Genomic DNA, 10,400 nt, shown 5'->3' on the forward strand with positions numbered 1-10,400 from the left:
TTACGGTTGCCTGTGAGGATGAGGCTGTGACAGTAGGCTCTTCAGAAACCTCACCTGAGGCACAGGAGCCTCTCCTATACGGTGTATGCCTTGTGAGAGGCTGGATCGAGGAGGAGACACCAAGCAGTTCTGTAAATGCCTTCAAGGAAGATAGAAAAATAGGGTGGGTGAAGAAAGGGGGGCTAGACTTGGCTGATGTAGGGATGAGCTCCCTAAAACCCAGATAGAGAGCCAGAAAATGTCTCATTGTTCAATTAGACAGGAGTAAAGAGATATTCTATATAGAAAATATGCCTTAAAGTCTTCAATGGCAGCATCAATCATTGTAATGACTGTGGGATAGATTCTTAATGATGATGAAGTAAATACAGTATACTATATTGAGGAATGGAGGCTATTTCAGAGGGACTCCTGAGACTCACTGGGGATGAGCAAGAAATCTTGTAGTGTATAGTATCATTTAGGGAATACATGGCTTTATGTTCACGTATATGTCTTGCTCTGTAGTCATGTTAAAGAATATATTTCTTGTTTATATAATTTAATAAAATATTTGCATCACCACCAGTATAAAACAAGGCTGCTAAGCACTCAGTGTCAAATCACATGTCAGCTAGATTCAAATACATTATTCCCAAAAGAATTCAAGTCTTGCAGGCCATTTTCCCACATGTTTAATTTTGTTAAGTGATGCAAACGGATGTCAATACTAGTCTGTACCACTTACCTTAAATACCTTGTTCGGACAGCAGACAAAGACACGGCTTTGCTTATATGACATAATACGGTGGTGCACTTTGTACCCCTAAGCCAGGTCATTTCAATAGAGAGAAAGCCACTGAGTCAGCTTGGCGAGACAATGTCGATAAGGTAATGGCATAGATCAATACCAAAGATTTGGGCCAGATCTTAATTAAAGAAACAACTGCTGATACAAATGATGTTTTCAATGTATTGATATTGTTGGGGGCAAAGGGTGGGTTGGTTGTAACGGAGCAGCTGATCAATGTACTTAACATTAGCATTCCTTTTCATCATGTACCAAGATCACTTAATTCTCTCTCTCTTCCTCTTGTCCCATCACTCTGTCATCCTCTCTTTCTCCTTCCAAACACCTTTTCAGATCTATCTGAGGCAACCCATGGCCCCTCCCCCACCTTACAAGGTGAACTTGAAGGTCTGCAGTGTTGTGCTTTTATGTCTCAACTTCTTGTAGTCACAATGTGTTGAACCAGGAAAAAAAAAAATCAAAGACAAAGTTAGGACCGCACCTAAGACAAGAAAGTCCCTGTTGTCTCCAGACAACAGTGAAAACCAACAAAAAAAGCATCAATCTCTTGTGAATGGTAAAACAATAATTATTAAAAGGGAAGCTGAATTGATGGATCCCATTAAAGCTAACACAAAGTCTCCAGAGGCCTAGCAGCACAAACAGTCCAAAGTCAATAGTATGATTCCCCAGGTATCCTTGACCAGGACCTGGTTTAAAGAGACATCAATCTGTTTAAACTGGGGTGTCAGTTCCCAGCTAATGAAGCTACAGCCAACTAGGTAGAGTTGTCCCTATACAGCAGCCTGGTTACTGCAAAATCTAATTAGTATGTTATGTTTCAAGAAGAAATTTCAGTCACTGGCTCCCGAAAAACCTAGCCTCTCTATCCTAGTGAGAGGTTTGAACAATACAGTGTAATATTTTATTGTAATATTCTATCCTGAAATGGGTGATTTTTTTAAATAATTCATTCAGTCTTATGCAGACAATGTAACAAACAAACAATGAAGGTATTTTTAAACTGCAGTCAATATAAACGCATCTACTTTCAAGTGCAAAACTGAATAAATATGATAAGTAAATGAATAATAATTGGCAGCCAAGTTATCTTTTTGTTACATGCATTCTGTCCAAATGCTCAGATTTTATTTTTATTTTTTTTTTGTATTCTTATAAAACAATTACTCTCATTCTTTTATTTTATGCATCACATGTTAATGCTACTGAAAGTTTTATCATTTCCTTCCATTATCCTAATGCATGCAATATGTGAAAGCTTCTTAAATCATGTATTAGGTTAATTTATTTAATTTAATTTATTTAATTTATTTGTTTAATTATTAAATAATACCTGCTGTAGTATGTTAGGATGCAGTTTATGGTTTATAAATGACACATAACCCTGTCTTCTTCCAGAAAAGACACAACAACACTCATTCATATTTTCACCCAAGCTGAATATTCAGCACCTAGTAAGAAAAACAACAAGATTAAAGCATCCACAACCTTTTTGAAATCAAATGTATTGCACATTACAGCACTGAAGGCAGTGTTGTGCATATAGTAGCTCAATCATTACCAGTTAATAAGGGGTCTACAGTAGGTTTGGTAGAGAATTGACTGACATCCTAATATTGAAATAATTTTCCACCTTCCTCTCACAGACAGGGAATTAGTTTTATCATATCAAAGGTTTCCTTTAAAATGGGTATAAAAATCATTTAAACAGACAGTGGCGGTGATTATTCAAACTAGGTTATTTGCCCGGGTGTGTGTGGGTGTGTGTGTAAAATGGCATCATCTTCAAGACAACTTCATTTCCCACTAAATTGCTGTCTGTCACCAGAATAAGTAAATTTGTCAGCGTCATTGTGTCAAGTTAGGGGAATACATCAAACAGTCAATCTGATCAACAGGAAATGAACACACAGTGAATAATGCAATGACTGAAAGGAGAGCGGATTGGTCTGTTGATGTGCCAAATGTAAATTCCCCCCTCAGTTTCATTATTATTTTTTTTTTCTTGAACGCATAAAAAGCTCTCATCTTCTACTGAAATGCTGGCTTGTCAATGTGGCTCTATGACTGTATTTATTACCTGTTACCTCAACAAGCTGATAGATAATTTGAAAATGCATAATAATTCAGAACCTGAACACAAACATGTACAGCAAGTTAACACGGGTGTGGATATGTGGAAAGCCAACAAATGCCAAGCCTATTGATACGTTGACAAATGCTATGATTTTCTGGTGCCAAAAGAAGTTTTTGGCTCATGCAGAGATGTAATAATATTTTACTGTAGATTTCATCAGCTTGACATTATTATTAAACAAACATCTGTAAAGAAAATAAAAATGCTCATTTTAAAATCTACTGTAAATAAGTATTTAATCCAACAGATTTACCACCCACCAAGGTGACTTTTACTCAAGCTGTTAAAATGTTTAATCTTTAAAGAAGGTTGAAGCTTTATAAAACGAACCCCTTACATTTGGTTTTCCATTTTTTGGGGTTTCATGACATTGTCAGTGAAACCTGCTGGTGTTTTCAGTGGCAATGGAGAATGTGTTTTATTGTATCTGAAAGGGGCTTTCCAACATTGTAGCTAAAGCAAGTGAGTAAAATGTTTAACTAATTTGTGAACACATTATAATCATCAACCTCAAAAGGTGGCCGGCGTCAGTCTTCATAGCTAAAGACTGTGAATCTACTGTGCATCTCCAACATATAAATATGAGCTCAGTGGGATTAGCTAACCACAAGATACCAAAACGTTAAAATTACCTTTTCTCAAACTCAAGAGAGAATTGTGATACTCTCCTAAACATTGGACGAGATAGGGAGAAAGAAAGAGGCAGAAACAGAAAAAAACATAATGGAGTTTGGAGGTCTTTTGTGAAGCCGATATTGTCTCTTAGTTTGATGTTTGCCTTCAGGATAAAAAGAGCTCCTCTGGAGTAACAATATACACCAAAATAAAGAATTGAGGTTGAAAGAAAAAGGGACAACAGCAATAACAGAACAATGGTGCACAATGGCAGGTATTTAACTGCCCTAGGAGAAGAGGGATGGGTTTACGGTCACGTCTCCCAGAATAACGCTGCACAACTTAGGTCACAAGAAAATGTTTCCTGGCTTTTCAAAACCTGCCTGGATTCATTATATTTTGAGGGGATCAGGCCAGAGATTCATGAACAGTGGTTTAACCCCCCCAATTAGTCCAAGTCCCTCTGAGGCATTCTCTATCTTGTGTTGATACATGAGGCTACGGTGACAAACCTGCCCTGGGGTTAGGTGATTCAACTCCAAAGTGAGTTCAAAGCACTCTTGTTAAACTTGGAACACAATACTATGCTGCCGAGGGTATAGGTGCACCCTGAACAGGCAGCAATGGCCAGACACTGGATTAGAACACCTGAAAACTATAGAAGGACATGGATGAGAGCATCACGTCATTGCTGTGCTCAGTGTTTAACTGACACTGGTGATTGTATGACAATGATTAGACATGAGAGGTAAATCCCAAGCCAAAACAACACATCACCATTGGAATAACAAGGGAAATGATACTTTAGGAAAGTTTAATATTAACAAATAAATAGAGTATTGCATGTTATCAGGTTTATTTGTTAATTACACCACTAGCTTAGGTTGCTAGTTGATGGAAAGTGCAATAATAAGCTGCTGCACCTTTTAAAATAATTTGACAACTTTTGATTTTTTTTTTTTTTTGGATCAAACTCAAATCAAATCAAATCAAATCAAATCAAATCAAACAGTTTATTTTCAATACTAACTGTGGTGGGATGTTCTTAATGTAGATCAGAATATGGGTCATTTTTGGAAAGGCACTGACAAACACTATTTTGTCATTAAGCTACGAAGACCTCAGTGTACAGTGATGTACAGTTAGCTAATGTATGACTGTTTCACACTCATGTCTTCATAATAGAAAGATTAAACAACTCCTCACTTCCAGAGCAATTGGCCCAAGTCCAGTCCCATTTTTTTTCTTCCTTGTGATTCTCTAATAGAGCTGACAGGAGCCTGGAGATTTTTGCCATTCAAAAATGCTTTTGGGTTATCTATATCTCAAAAGCTTTCCACTCATCAGTGGGTAATTTCAGACTGTTCCAAGATGATAGGTGAGTGAATAAGAAACATTGCCTGCAGCAAATAAAGAAAGTGGTGGAAAGAGAAAAATAAAATATATATATATAAGGGGGTGCAGTGAAGAGTGCAAGGAAGATAAATAAGACAGATACTTTGTTTCATTGTCAGTGGCACTCCAGGGTTATTTGAAGCACTTATTTATGCACTGTAAGCAGAACAATACTGGCGAGCAGAAATGATTAAATACAGACTCTTCAAGCAATAGACATCTCATTGTGGTGGGCCCTGGCTTGCCACTGGGCCAGTTTGATAAAAGCACTATGAGCTGATAGCTGATACAATTTGCCAGACAATTTGAATGGGAGTGGCTGGGAGGAAGGGGCCTCAGCTCAGTTGGTCTGTTGCTGACAGCCTGTATAAGCTATAATAAAATCATTAGAATGTAAATGCTTTATTGCAAAATAAGAGCCTCAAGCTAGGTTGACATTATCTGCCGCCACCCGAATGAAAGCACCGATTAGCATTCCCTGATTCAATGATAGAAGCAACTTATCTTTATTAAAATTTTTCAAATCGAGTCTTCATTTTTCATGATTGAGTTTTAAGCAAATGTAATATCCAGTTCAGTTTGTGGATGAAATGGGTGGCGGGTGTGGGGGGGGGAGCAGGATGCCCCAGAAATAATTAGTGTACACGTTTCTTCCCTACATGTGTTTCATAACCAACAAATTGGATTTCATATTTGACGTGTCACTATCTAATACATTTGCATGAAAATACGGGGCCGAGTTTACAGAATAATTACTGAAAGTGTACACCTCTTTAACATGTGTCTCATAAAAATGAAATTTGATTTGTTTGAATGTGACTATCACGGTTTTGCCAAATAATTGTTGCAGAATATGAGGGTTAGACTCTGACTTGATTTAGATGTTCATATTCGTGACACACACACATTTTCAGCTGAGTCTTTAAGCGGGCCATTGCTTAGTAGGCAGACAGCCAATTCTTATGCAAATAGCCTGGTACTGAGTATGGGATATAATATGCTGTAGCTCAAATGTCACACTGGGAGTAAGAGTCTGTGTGATATAAAAATGGCTGACTTACATATTGTTCTGTAATATATGCTTCCTAATTTGATATTCCTATTTAATCTTTTAGATGTAATTCCCCCCCAAATGTATTGCTGTATAGTATAGAAACACTGGTGACACATAAGATATCCTCTGAGGTGTTTGTGACACCTTTGTACAGCTAGTGTTTAATGGAAGTGATTATGGTGAAACATGACAGGGCTCTATACAACAGATCTGGTGTCATTCTGATCTTTTATTCCTCGCCCTGGATTATCTTGTTGCCTATTTGCAGATCTTATTTGGTAACAAAACCTGTAGGCTACTGGGTGTGAATCACTGAACAGACAAATATAATCTTGGAAAATTTTAAAAGCAAATGATTACGAGTGCCAAAAAAATGTGTATGAAGGCAATGCAATAAGATAATGATGTTCACAATTTACTGTTAATGCGGGTGAATAAACTAATACTAAAACTGACTGAAATCTTGCATTTGCAGCTGCAAGTCCTTGGAGGGGGACCATTAAAGTGTCCCACTGTTTATCCCTGTGAACTTGAGGACACGTCTCTGGGGTAGCTTGAAGCTCTGCCCTACTTACTTGGAGCCTTTTAACCATTAGTGTTGTTCTGAGGAACACCAAAACAGCTACACTAACAGAGCGAACAAGACGCCTTCTGTGCTGACAAGACAACACGTTGCTTTCAGTTGCAGTATCAGTGTCAAGGCTTTCACACAGAACTTCCGAGATGTGTGCTCAGGAGCCGTATTGTTAAGAGCTCAAGGTAGTGCTACACAATGCAGTTGTTTAGGTGCACCCAGAGGATTTGCAATTGAGTTCATGTGCCCCCTCTTACAGCAATCACTAGGTCATACATCTTGTGGAGTAAATTCAAAATCCCAGACCTCTGCTCCATTCATTGAAGACAAAAGCAGGGACACAAATTGGTCCAAAAACACAGTGTAAAAAGAAAAGCTTACATTAAGCTCAAGGGGACTCAAGGGACCGGACCAATCACGGTATGTGAAGAAGAATGGTGGTGAAGCTAGGGACCGGGCACCAGTAGATAAATCACTGCCATCATGCAGATTTACTGTGTTGGAGTAAAAGATAAATGTGTAAAAGGGTTGTGTGTCAGAACCCGCGGTGCAGGGCCACACCGTAATGCTGGGTCAGTAATTGAACTTTGCTATAATTATCCTGAGGAGATAATATTAACTTATAGTCTTTGCGTGAGAAAAAGATGGTCCATAATTCATTTGCTGGATAGGGTGAGGGTACTGGATGGCACTCTCTCTCACTGTCCCTCTCTCTCGTTCCCTCACAATGACAACTGATGGGCTTATTTTCCTGTGGCCCCGGGGGATGATGAAATAGTAAGCAAACATTCTTTCTCAGGAGAAGAAGGGTGCTCCATCATAGTGGCTGGTTCCGCCACTGCCGCTTGTGTTGTGTGGCAATAACAGGAGGTTATGGGATACAATACACTTGGCCTCCTCCTCCCAATGCAGAGGGCCTTTGCAGTACACTGTCGCTTTGTCGCAGTTTCTTTAGTCTCGCTTTTGCAGTTCACGACACCACCTTCACTTCGTAAAGTGTTCTATTTTGGGTGAGTTCAAGGTTTTTTCTTCTTCTTCTTCTGGATTATTTTAAAGTAGTGGAATGTCATTATTTAGCATTTGTGCAGCGTCAGAGTAATCACTTTCATGGATGGTGGCCTTGTGACTTTACAAGAAGTATGACATTTCTACAGGATCTACAAGAGTCTTTTATCACGTTTCTATTTCACAAACTCCTTGTAAATGAACCACATGTCAATTTCCCATTTTAAAATTGATGTCATGGCCAAGCCTAGCTGATTTCTAGAGAGGCATCTTGTAAAAATCTGACACCCATGGGCCCATTATTTACACCAAGCAGCACTCCTTCAGCCTAAGCCGTTGTAAGCAAAAGGCTGGGCAAGGCTGGGACATTTACAATAGGTCAAAATAACACTGCCACCCGTCGCTCGCTGTCTGACAATATTCCATTCATCTCATTTGAATAATGAGCAATATTGATGGACATTAGCTGAGGGGGAGGAGGCTCCAGGCACCAGAGGGGGCCGAACACTGTCAACTCTTATTTGCCCGACCAGTTTGTTAACCAGCTGTGTGAAGCAGTGGCGGCAATAACGGCAATGAGACCATTCCTCCAGCTGCGCTGTTGCTGTTCCAGAGTAAACAACCAATAGACCCCAGTTTATCACCATGCTAACTGGATTTAGACAGAGAGCTACAACAGCAACTTGACAACAGTCAAGCATTATAACAGCTTTCACTGTGTGTCATTTCCATTATTGATATTCAAAGGAGCTAGTTTTTATAAAACCACATCTCTAATCCTCATTACTCCATCTTTTCCATTGGTGGAATATAGCATAGCTGCCTGCTGGAACACCCACCTTGGTGTGTTGTCAAGTTCCAGCCAGCGGGGGCTTTTGTCTCTGTGCTGTAAAGAGAAATGACAGCATAATGTGATTTACGGGCGATTGCTTGGGCTCAATTAAATTAAGTCCCCAATAATCCATGATGAATGCACACCTACGCCAGTCATTAAGATTCAAAACAAAATATGGGCTTATCGTATCATGGCACCATGGAGGGAACACACCCTTTAATAGATGTGCTGATTCATTTAGTCATTTATGTCACAGCGTGTAATGCGCCCAGTGTCTGTTGGCTGCTAATGACTAGTGAGTCTCTCAAGATGCCTGTTCCCTAAATCCAGGAAAACTGACTGGGAGGCAAACCAAGAACACAACACACAGAATCTTGAATGCGATATTAATTTATGGGATTAACAACATTTAATCTCATTATTGAGAACATTTGAGCATTCTAAATTACATTCTGAAAAGAAATTGATCCGTATAGGTAGCAACTCATTTTGGCATCTTTCTCTTTTATTCTGGGTGAACTCTACGTAAGTTGGTTTCAAACATGGTAGAGAGGACACTGGGGCAGTCAGCAAATGCTTGGCCACTACATTTTGATTGACAGTGTCATATTTGTAAGAGGGTTATGAACCACAAAACAAGGGTTAAAGGGAAATTGACCCAGAAGTTGACGGGTGACTGATACATTGAGCCTGGGGTCTTTAATCTTGCTGCTGAGCTTACATGAAGCTTATATAACAAATTACAATGCCTACAGGGTAATACATCACCTGATGGATCTCCTTCTGCTTTTGCGCCCATGAGAGACTTCGTAGATTCACTGGAATATAGGATACTGGTTCTGTGTTCTCTGAATATGATCAGAATGAATGATCTGCCAAGAGAGACTAAAATGCAAAGCACTATTTAGAGATATCATATTATATTATGTTATTTATTATTTGAACAGTTATCTAAGAGCATTGATTAGCTTGGAATAAAAATGCAGTATTATGACATATTGATTGAGTTTCAAAGCAAAAATTGTTAAAAAAAACAATACCAAAATTTTTAAGATGTCAGCAAACATTTACAGTATTTAAACAAATAAGTGTGCCCGTCATTAAACAGTAGATTGACTATTATCATATAATAAAAATTCATTATAATACCCTGGCATTTCCTCCTGTACTCTACATGGCCCCTGCTTGCAGTAATATCCATTGTGTTTTTTTATGTACTGATAATCAAAGTAGATCTGGTACTATGGTCTTTTGAACTGTCACAGGTTCCATCATATAGAATTTTATTAGTATACTCTATATCAATTTACAATACTTTAAAGACTTCAAGACTTCAGGAAAGAAATGTCCCATTAATAATAATAGTAAGGCCCAGACCTTACTACGTATGTAAAGTGTCCTGAGATGACTTGTGTTCTGATTTGGCACTATACAAATAAATTAAAAACTGAATTAACTACTGCCTTATTACAACACTTTCTGTTTTACACTGCTGCTAAAACTGCTTTTAATAACTTGAAAGTAACAAATGATTATACTAACATTTTGATTATACTGCACAGGGTGTGTTCACTTTGACATGATTCTCAACCAAAATCTGAGACTGTACATTATCCATCGCACCGGCTTCCAACGTCGTCATTTCCCTTCTGAATCCTGACATCAGACACCGAGATATATTCTCTCGATAACAGAGACCCTGTCTGCCTTAAACCACGTCCTGGCTGCACCTGGCAAATGATAAAATGTATGAATTGTTCGATAAGCCCACAAGTAGAACAACACTGTCCAGGTGCAGATTATTGTTGAGGTATAAGCGCCGTCTTGGTATGCAGAAAGAGGCAGATCCTTCTGATAGCTCTGCAAAAGGGATTCAACTTCAGCACCCCGGCTTTAGATGTGTTCCGCTGTTCTGATCTCCTCAGACTAGTGTAAGGTCAGAGGTCATCATAATCGCTCACCACACTTCAGTTGATGCACTGTCAGGATGTCAAG

At 38.8% G+C, this 10,400-nt stretch overlaps 1 long non-coding RNA gene across 1 annotated transcript; it reads right to left on the reverse strand.

Moving 5' to 3' along the window:
- Window positions 1–31: 31 nt before the first annotated feature.
- LOC109958308 (uncharacterized) lies at window positions 32–10,119 on the reverse strand. The gene is made up of 4 exons (XR_002274658.1): window positions 9,948–10,119; window positions 9,174–9,290; window positions 8,410–8,456; window positions 32–139 (listed from the first exon to the last, which is right to left on the reverse strand). It is a non-coding gene; the product is annotated as an uncharacterized LOC109958308 (long non-coding RNA).
- Window positions 10,120–10,400: the final 281 nt, after the last annotated feature.

This window comes from Monopterus albus, unplaced genomic scaffold (assembly GCF_001952655.1).
Source record: "Monopterus albus unplaced genomic scaffold, M_albus_1.0 scaffold31.1, whole genome shotgun sequence".
NCBI classification, from domain to species: domain Eukaryota; kingdom Metazoa; phylum Chordata; class Actinopteri; order Synbranchiformes; family Synbranchidae; genus Monopterus; species Monopterus albus.